General features: G+C 64.0%; 1 protein-coding gene across 1 annotated transcript in view; it reads left to right on the plus strand.

Moving 5' to 3' along the window:
• Positions 1–8653, plus strand: part of CROCC2 (ciliary rootlet coiled-coil, rootletin family member 2) — a 62032-nt gene that overhangs the window by 49807 nt on the left and 3572 nt on the right.

Raw genomic sequence — 8653 nt, forward strand, 5'->3', positions numbered from 1 at the left:
ACAGAAAGAGTCCAGCCAGCATCCCCAACGCCAGGCTCTGCATTGGCTGTGGCTGCAGGCTCCAGGTGAGTAGCCTTGACCTGAACAGCAAGCAGCCATGCCTGGTGTGTGGGGCTCACGGGATCCTCCCCATTCCCAGGCCCAAGTCGAAGCAGCCCTGGGCGTGTGCTAAGGTCCCCTGGGCAGAACTGGGAACCAGGTCCCAACCTGTGCAGAAAGACAGACCCACAGTGCAGACGGGACTGAGCAGAGACTCGGGCTAGGGCTCGGGGAGCGTGGCCGGGCATCTCCTCTTCATGCTGTCCAAGGAGGGAGCTCCAGGTGACTGATGGGAGGGGTGCAGGGTGGTGGGCAGGGCAGAGCCCACGAGGCCCAAGGGCAGCCAGGCCTTGACCTCAGGGGGTGACACTGGAGCCAAAGTAGTTATTGCTCGCCGCTCCCCTGTCCTCATACCTGTGCTGTGCAGCCTGTGTACCAGTGAGATCTGTGCAGCTGGACCTGGGTCAGGGCAGCCCACAGGGGCCACCAGAGGCTGTTGGCAAACTGGCCGGCCAGCGGGGACCTAGGCCCCCAGGACAGATTCTCTGAGGAGGTGGTCTCCTGCAGGAGAGCGGGGCAGGGAGAGGCAGGGAGAGCAGAGGCTGGCTGCAGAGCGAGGAGTTTGTCACCAGCCCTGCAGCGGTGCTGGAAGAGGAGGGTTGAGACGAAGGGGGTTTTGGTTTCAGAAAGACACCCCCCCACCCTCCTCGCAACTGCCCAGTGAGAGGCCTGGAGGGCCTGAGTGGCCAAGTGGCCAGGCTGGAGACTGAGGTCTCATGAGGTGCCCGGGAGACCCGGGGTCTGAGAAGTAGGGCAAGCTGGACACGTGGTGACCTTCACACGTACATTCACGTGTGTGCATTCCACACTCGCTCGAGAGTGCAATTTTCTACCGGAAGGTTACGCGGTCCAAAATGCAGCTTCGAAACCCACCTTCACAAAGCCGGTGCCCAAAGACTCTGCGTCCAGCCTCGCTCTGAATTTGCCACGCTCTCAGTAACGCCTCCCTGCGACGGCAGAGTGGAGGCAGAGCAAGGCCGTTCTGATGCCAGGAGTCTGGGAGGCCACGCAAACGCTTTCCGCGGATGCCGTTCCTGCCCGTGAGCCTCCTGTAGGTCTTTCCAGAGCGGAGCCAGAGGCTCTTCCCATTTCGGGAAGCCCGAAATGGGAAGAGCTCGCCAGCTCCCCACGCTTCCTGGGGGAGGCGCTCACTTGCGGGACCTGCCCCTGCTGCACGGTCAGGGGCCACCCCGCAGTGAACGCGCGCTCTGAGCGGGGGCGGCTGGAATTAGAGGATGAACCTGGAGATGAACACACGAAGGCGCCGCCAGAGGAAAGCGGGCATCGGTGGTCTCTGATGGGGCAGCCGGCCCGAGCAGTTCCCAGGGTTGTTCAGTAGAGGAAGAGGGGAAGCGGTGTGGAAGGCGAAGCCGCTGCTTTCTGGTGTCCACCGGCTGCGGTGCGAAGACTTCTCGCCAGTCCTTCTGCGTGAATTTTGTCTTCTCACCTTTTTTGATTAATACACGTGGCCGCCACGTTCCGCTTGGCCGCCCACACACACGCGGTGGCGCCCACGGGTTCCTGGCGTCCTTCGACCTCCCAAAGGGCCGTCTGAGAATCGCGTTTTTGCTGGTGTTGAGCGGTCGCCCCTGCTGCCAGGCTGGAGGTCTCTGGCCCCTCCGCGTCTGCGTCCTGGGGGAATCGCCCGCCTGTCCTCCAGCCGCCACCTGCTCTTCTTCCGCCGGTTTTCCCTCCTTTCTGCTCCCGGCAGCCCTTCCTGCCTCCAGGCGTTCCGCTGTCACCTGCTTTGACCTCAGATGGGTCCTCTCTGGCCTGCCCAGCCTCCGGGACGTCTCTTACCTTCTCTGACATGTCCCCGCGTGTAGCAGTGACTTCTCTTCAACTAGAGACCTCAGCTCCAACTCCTGGTCTTAGTCACAGTCAGGGTGGAAGAGAGCCAGGGCACGGCGGGCATCCGGTCCAAATACATCCGGCCCGAAGGAAAGGCGGGGAGAACCTCCAGACCCTGTGGGACTGCAGAGGGCTGCAGGGGTGGGGCTGTGAACCGCAGGGAGTGGTGGCCGCGGGGAGCCCAGGGCGCTGAGCTGCCGGGTCACAGTGCCGCAGTGTGTCTCTCCCCAGGCTTCTCTGTTCTGGGAGTAGGAAGGACAGGCCTGTCCTCTGGGGACACAGTGGTGTTGTCCTCTGCCTCCCTAGCAACTTGCCTACCAGGGCAAGGAATCTGCTTGATTGGCCCCTGCTTGACCCTCACCCTACTAGGCCCCGTGGTAGGTCAGAGCCTGCCCCTTCCAGCCCCTCCCCTTGCACATCAGGGTGGGGTCCTGGGGTCCTGTGGGCGGTCCCACTTTGGGCCTCCACACGTGGGCGTCGAGGGCTCCTCTCGGTGTCAGGCAGATGTCTGTCCACGTCGGTGTTTCTGTTGGGCCTAGAACGTGGCTCTTCTGGCGCTAATGCGTGCTGGAACCTGCCGGATGCCTGCTGTACCCCACAGTTGCCCTCCTGCCTGTGTCTGGCACAGTGGTTCCACCTGCCCTCAGAAACCCTCCGCGTCTCTGGTCTCCAGCGCCGAGGAAAGCTTCCCCAGTTGTGGAAGTCTGGTCACTGCGTGGGTCTGCGAGGCTCGTGCCCCCTGCGGCACCCCTCACCAGGCCCCACGTCTGACCCACAGCGGGTGCAGGCAGGGAGGGAGGGCGGCAGGGCGGCCGAGCCCACAGGCAGCGCAGGGCTACGGGAGCAAGCCCGAGGTCTGCATGGCTTCCTCCACTTTCACAGACCGGCTCCCCCACCCCACATAAGCCCATGTGTCTGTCCAGAGAAAGTTAATCAAACACACATTTCCTGCTCGGGGGCTGGCTGTGCCGCCCGACACTGAGATTCTTGTTTGAGAGCAGGTCCCTCCCCGCTCCCAGGGCCACCCTGGGAATTCGCTGGAACAACAGTGTGGAGTGAGCCTGAGCACAGGACACGGGCGGACACAAGCCCGCAGGCTGGCAGCAGCCCAGCATCACCCCACACCCCTCCCGCAGATCCACCGTGTTCTCCCTGGACTGGGCCGGTCACAGCCCAAGGGGGCTCCGAGGGCCGGCGTCCTTGGACCCCTGCCCAGGCTTCCTCCTGCCCCTGCGTCAACCCCAGCGGATCCCCACACCCCAGCCAGCCCTCTGGGGTTCGGTGTGCCGTGTCCGCCAGGCCTAAGCTGCAGCGAGAGCTGACTGCTGGCGTGGGGTCAGGGACTTTTGCAGTCCTGAACCCTCCAGGTGCCACCTTTTCCAGATCCCTGAAAAGATGATTTGGGTTTGTTTTTTGGTTTTCGAGAGAGATTTTTGCTGTCAGGCGTGTGCGCTCACCAGAGACACAGAGAGAGACAGAGAGAGAGAAAGCATCCCCCAGAGGGGATGGCCATGCCGCCAATCCCTTCTTCTCCAATTTCCTCTGGGGATTTTTTGGCATGAACGCACATGCACCCAGTGTGTTTTAAGCTGCCATGTCTGGGACTCGAACCATGGTTGACTACGTGGGAGTCCAGTAAAGTAACTATTACGCCATAAGCTGGTCCCAAGATGATTCAGTTTTATAGGGAAAATTTGGTGAGCTTTCTCTGTTTTCATCACCTGGAATAGCCAGGCATCCACTTTCTGAAGGGCTTCACGGGTCCCACAGCCACACTGCAGCCCTACCCTCGCCCGGGAAACCCTGCCTCCCCTTCGCGCTCTCCACCTCCAGGCCGGTGGGCCACGTGCAAGCGCTCTCCCGCCCACCCACTGCAGGCTCAGGGTGGTGCAGGCACCGCCTACAGCCCACAGGGTGATTTTGGGGCCGTCTCTGGTGCCCACGCCCGGCCTTCTCTGTTTCTGGCTCCTGACCCGCCCCGCCGGTCTCTCCAAAGAGTCGACTCTCCTCCCTCCTTCCATTTCTGTCTGGTTTGTCCATCACAGCGTCTCTGTCTTCATCACCAGAAGGTGCGTGTGCTGTCACAGAGACGGGGGGGGCGGCACCCTGTGAGTCCTGGTCACGCCGCAGCCCTTCTCCTCAATGTCACCACCCTGTTGGGATTCGGGGTGAACTCCCCAGGGCCAGGGCTAGGACCCAACTGTTCTTGGTGCCAGGACTCCGCGCTGTAACCACTAGGCAGCGGCGCCAGCCTAACGTCCTCTGTGTTGTCACTGTCTCGTCCATTGTAATTGTCCCCAGTGCTGATGTTTGATGTTCTCTTTCAATAGTGCAAACCTTCAATGTGCTCACATTTTCCTTGTTTGTGTTCAATATGTATCTTGTCCTTTTATATATAACTTCTTTTCCTTTTACCAATTTCCAAGGGGTTTTGCTTTTGCTTTTCTGTTAACCGAGGGGTTGTGTATGGAAAGCAGCACGCGACCACCTCCGCCCGCAGCTGCATCCTGCCCCCCTGCCCGGTGGGGTCGTGGTTCTGCCGGCTGACCCCGGTGCACCCTCGCCTCGTCCCTGGCCTATTGGCTGGCAACTGGTCATTGGCTTCTTCGGCTTGGCTTTGAGGAAAACTGGGCAAACTGCGGTTTCAGGTGAACAGACACAGGAGGCACCCGAGGGGCTAGGAGAAGGGAGCCCTGGGACCCTGGTGCACAGGAGTGGGCAGTTACTCGGAGGAGCAGCATGGCCCCGACCCCTGACGGCCCGATTCTCATCGTGTCTGTTCACAGGGCTCAAGGCAAAGGGCTCGGCTGAGGGCTGAGGGCTGAGCGCTGAGGGCTTCCGGGGTGGCCCTGCTGTGACGCCTGGGCCGGACCAAGCGGCTGCGGGGTTGGTAGCCCAGGAAGCTCACCAGCAGACAGCTAGGGTTGCCCCAGCACCAGGTGCGAGCCCCGGGCGTCTGAGGCCCGATCTGCTGTCCCCGAGATGTGTGTCTGCTCTGCTCTGGGGGACCTCTGTGTCGGTCCCCGTTTACCACCCTGGGTGGCGAGTCTCCGGCCTGGGTGTCCTCACACCTACGCCACACCTCCTGGCCCTGCAGGGACTCAGAGGCACCACCGCACCCCACGCAGGGGTGGGAGACTGAGGCCAGTGCTGCCTTCTGGCCCCCAGCCCCAGCTCTCCTCAGCACAGGCCCCGGCATGGGAGCTAGAGCCTCGTGAGCCCGCCCTCCACTGCGCTCAGATCTGCGCCTGCCCTGGGTGCGAGGCCTGCTGTTGTCTCCATGCCAGGGGCTGGAGCGGAGGGAACGAGCGGGCGCGCAGTGGCGGGGGGGGGGCCCTCACAGGGCATGCCGTTCGGCCGTTACACTCGCTCTGAGGTCCACACAAGTCAGGTCACTTCACGGGGGCAACTGGGTTGGGGCCTCTTAAAACCGCTGTGAAACCGTGCAGCCACGGCACTGTCTCAGCTACAGACGGTGCTCTGCTTTCCACCGGGAACTGCGTCCAGAGCGTGGCGTTCCCATCCCACGGGGGGGAGGGGGGCGCAATTTCAGGCACAAGAATGTCCCCTCCATCTTCATGTGACATGCTACTGTCTCCTGGGGTGCCTCTGCCCAGGGTTCCCCATGGAGCAGCTGGGCATGCTGCTCTGGGTGCTGCAGGAGCAGGAGGCCAGCCTGGGCACAGGGGCCAGGAGGCCAAGAGTCGCTGGAGGCCCTGCAGCAGGTGACGGCCCCAGGGGCAGTACCAGCATCCCTTTATCTACTCAGCCCCGTGGCAGATGGTGAGGCCTAGGGAGAGCTGGAGGCATGCATGCACACCTGTAGGGACCAAGACCATCCGGCCCCAGCTGCACAGGGGCACGGGCTGGAGGGCCCACAGGGTCAGGGACTGCTCTGGCTCTGCAGCGAGCGGCCCTGCACAGAGGGGTCAGTGCAGCCGCAGTTTAGAAGAGCAGTGAAAAGCAAGCGGGGCTGGCCTCAGACGCATTGCCCAGCCCTCAGAAGCCTTGGTGGAGCCTCGCCCCACGCCCACATGTCTGCAGTGCTCTGACGGGGAGCAGCGTGGAGCCGAGGGCAGCCCTGCACACCCAGTGGGCCGTCCGCAAGGGAGCTCGCTGCACTGCACACCTGGCACGGGCCCCCTGCTGGCTGGGCCGCACAGGGTGCAGGTCCTGGGGGCTAGGGGAGCTGCGAGGAGCGGGCGTTCCCGCCAGGCTCCAGATAGATGGCAGGACAAGTCCACACCCGCCAGTGGGACGCCATCAAGCCCAGGGTCAGCGTTGGCCCCTGTGGCCACCACAGCCCCCAGGTGCCACCAAGCGCTCTACCTCTCCTCTCTGGGGAGGCCTGCAGGCCATGGCAAACCCGCGGCGTGATCACAGCACAGTGCTGGGGCTCTGGCCCACCTGCCCTGGAGCCTCGCCCTGGGCCTAGTGGGCGAGGCAGACGGATTGTGCAGATGGGCACTGGTGGGATGGGGGCTCTTCAGCTGGCCGCCTGGCCCTCGGAGCTCTCGGCCCATAACCATGGATCCCTGGGTCTGTTGGGGCAGTCGGCCACCCAAAGAGAGCCCAGGAGAAGCTCACATTGTCTCCCGGCCCAGCTCCCACCTTGGGCTGGGTGCAAGGCCAAGTCCCCTACTCAGAGGTCAGCACAGCTGGACAACTGTCCAGGGCTGGGATGGGGCAGAAAGAGGGGCGAGAGGCTGGGACAGGGCCTGCCCAGGCCCCATCACGGGCCAGGGGTTCTGGCAGCTGGGCCCCATGCCTTGGCGTGGGTGGACCCACGCTTGTCCTTGGACGGCTATTTGGGATGAAATCTGAGGTGACGGAAAATGAGGCTTGAAGAGAGAAGAGGGCCAGGCAGAACCTCTCCAGGGCTCCTACCCGAAACACCCCGCCTCGCGTCACCCCAGTGGTGGCTCTGGTATCCTCCACGTGACATACACCCACGCACACCCACACGGGTGGTGGCGAGCAGGCTTTCGAAGGCAGAGTGGGCACGTGCTCTGGGCCTTACACCTGCGCGCTCTGGGGCCCTCCCCCACCAGGCACCACATGCCCTGCCCGCAGTGAGGACCCGACGTCCGTCCTGTAGCTCTGTCGGGGCCTTGAGAGGGTGGCGTGAGGCTCACAGACCAGGTGGGCGTTGTGGCCCCTTCTGCGAGGCCCGGGTGTGAGGTGGGGAGAGTGGGGGCCAAAGGCCTGGGTCCCTGCCCTCAGCCAAGCCCCATCTGGAGGGGCCATCCCCTGATCAGCACCCCTGGCCCTGTTGTCCACCACCCAGGCCTCTCACTGCTCCCTCGCTCCAGGCCCCTGCCATCCCCTCCCATCTGCCTGTCCCCCTGCAGTGTGGCCCTGAGGCCGGGGAGTAGTCTGGCTGGGGAGGTCCGGGTCACCCAGCTGGCTGTGGGCACAGCCTGGAAAGCCAAGCCTGCTGTCTAGCCAGCACCGGGTAAGGGTGGACGGGACTCCACCACAAGCTTCCCAGCACCTTCCCACCACCCAGGGTCCTTGCGGGTGTTCTCCATGGTCAGGGCAGGGGAGGGGTGGGAAGGCCCGGGCAGGGGGCATGGCACAACCCAAAGGCCCCAGAGCGGGAGGGGCTGCAGGGGTGGCGTCTGGGGGTGGGCCGGCACGTGGACGATGGCAGTAGTCATGCTGGCAGCCTCAGTGTCCCCACCCACAGGGGACAGCAGGGACACTCGTGCTGCGGGACCTCAGGCCTCAGAGCAAGGCAGCCCTCCAAGGGGACCCACCAGCAGGCCGCAGTCCTCAAAGCTGCCAGCCAGCTCATCCACAGAGGGCCGCCTGCCCTCCCATGAAGGACGGTCGCTGGGGTGCGGACACCAGGACCCTGCCCGCTCCCGAAGAGGGGCCCAGCCCTGAGCTGGGGCCTGGGTGGAGGCGGGGTGGGCGCAGCAGCCCAGCCGCCATGGCCTGCCCGGGCAGCGGAGCCCTGGTGGGGGAGGGAGGGAACAGCTAATGAGTTCCAGGAGGTCAGCGGTGAGGCCCGCGGCCCGTAAACCCTTCCCTGGTGTCTCAGGGGGACCCGGATGTGGCCGTTTATTTATTCTGGATTCCGCCCTTCTCTCCTCTTTATAACTTGCACTTCCAGGAGCGTAACTGGATTTTTAAAGAAACAGGACTTCCTTTCCAATCAAGGCCAATTCTCGGTTTTAAGGAATCCTTATTTCTGTAAAGTTCCAACCAGTGACCCCTGACTTACGCCTCGTCAGGGGCCCCGCAGGCCAGGCCCGCTCCTGCCGCAGGCCGAGGGCACAGGGCAGCATCCGCCGTGGGAGGGCTCTGCACGTGTGCGTGGCCCGGCAGGCAGGGGCAGTGGGGGTGACCCGGGTGCAGGCCTGTCCAACCCGCGCAGGCCCCACAAGGCCCGGAGCCCAGGCCCAAGGGAGGGGGCGTCCTGGGGCCCCACTCACAGGGGACAGTGGAAACGCACCTTGCCGCCAGGCCCCCACAGCAGCCCTCAGGCCACGCAGTGCTGCTCTAATGCTGTCTCCGGGGAGGGGGCTCGGATTCAACTCTCCCCAAAGGAGAGCACCCCCAGGGTCGGGGAGAGCCTTGCGACCTTCATATCTGCTTGCTGGTGACTGCCCCATACTTCCTGCAGCCCTGGTGCCCCTCCAGGGGCGGGTGGCTAGGAGGGGCTTGGCGGGGGGCGCCCCGGGGCGGGAGGGCTCGG

The sequence above is a fragment of the Tupaia chinensis genome, unplaced genomic scaffold, assembly GCF_000334495.1.
Source record: "Tupaia chinensis unplaced genomic scaffold, TupChi_1.0 Scaffold143823_1, whole genome shotgun sequence".
In the NCBI taxonomy this organism is placed as follows: Eukaryota; Metazoa; Chordata; class Mammalia; order Scandentia; family Tupaiidae; genus Tupaia; species Tupaia belangeri.